Raw genomic sequence first — 1,443 nt, forward strand, 5'->3', positions numbered from 1 at the left:
CAAAGTGTTTGTTTTCCTTAAACATCCCCTCCCATGCTGGCTGGTCCTGGGGTTTCCTGGGTTTTGCCTCAAAACCTGCACATGACCAGCATGACCACGATTCCTTCTGCTCCAGCACACATGAACACCTGTGAGGCCCCTGGCCTTTATTAAACTTCTTCCTAAATGTCATTATGAGAAGCCATTACTGAAAATAAAAATAAAAAACATATTTTCTACCTACTGTTGCCTTCCAGCAGGTGAGCAAGAGGCAAAGGATGCCTGTGGCACATCCCTAAAGCCAGTGACATCACTGGTAAATGTGCGTCCCAGCTGACTCCAACAGACTGGAGCCAAGTCTGCTGTGTAATTTCATCCAAGTGTTTTACCAGGTCATTTTTTTTCAGAGCATTAGGAACAGCTTATACTTTTTCTAACTAATCCTAGAGATAAATATACATAAAGTTTGGAACTGACCAGGGAACATAATCAAAACTTGGTCCAAAAACCAAAGCCCATAGCAGCCTGCCCTGGGTCAAAACTCCAGCAGCACAACTTCCCACCCTCCCCCCACAGGATGCCTCCACCACTCCAAGGCTCTGCCAGCCCTTCCTCATCACCATCACAACCTGGGATCTCACAGTGAACCTGTTTGTTAGTCAGGAGTGAGTTCCTCACCTTATACAGGTGCATAAGCCCCCATTCCTTGGTTACAGAGTAGGGAATGCACACCAGTGCACTGAGGTACTGAACTGCAAAGGCAGCTGCCTAACAGTCAAGTATTTTTGGAGGTGTTTGTTCCAGCTCTTAAAAAAACAAAAACCTGATTTGCAAAGGCGAGGAAGGACAGCCAGTACCTTGTCACATTTCTGTCTTTGAAAACCCCACCTTAGTTCCTGCAACACCACACAAAGGTGGTTTTCACTAGGAGGACCCACACCAGCTCCTGTCTGCTCCCACAGCCCTGCCCAGCCTCTGCAAGGCTTCGTGAAAGCAGTGCTAAATATAGTGCCTTTAAGGGAAGATTTGTAAATCAGTATAAAACATAATCCGCTTTGCAGATCCTCTCCAGGGCATATGAAACAATCACTGTTTGCCCACAGAGGCTGTTGCAGACTGGTTAATTGAAGAATCCCTAAACCTCCCCAAAATCTCCAGAATTAACTCCCAGGGCAACGTGAAGACCCCAGAGCTGAGAGGCTTCGATCACACTGACCCTCTGGAACAGCAGCTCCTGGTGCTCGTGCAGGGAGGCACCTTCCTCCCATTCCAAGTTTGCCTTTTATTTGTATTTTTCCCAGAGAAACAACTGACAAGTCCTACAGAAATCCCCTATTTCCACTCTGCATGGAAAACTGACACAAGGATCTCCCCAAGTTGCTGCCTGGGCTTTAGAAGGGTAAAAGACCCAAACAAAACCCACAGGGTGCCAGAGCATTGAGGAAAGAAGTAAGGACACTACTG

This window comes from Camarhynchus parvulus, chromosome 20, assembly GCF_901933205.1.
Source record: "Camarhynchus parvulus chromosome 20, STF_HiC, whole genome shotgun sequence".
Taxonomy (NCBI): Eukaryota; Metazoa; Chordata; class Aves; order Passeriformes; family Thraupidae; genus Camarhynchus; species Camarhynchus parvulus.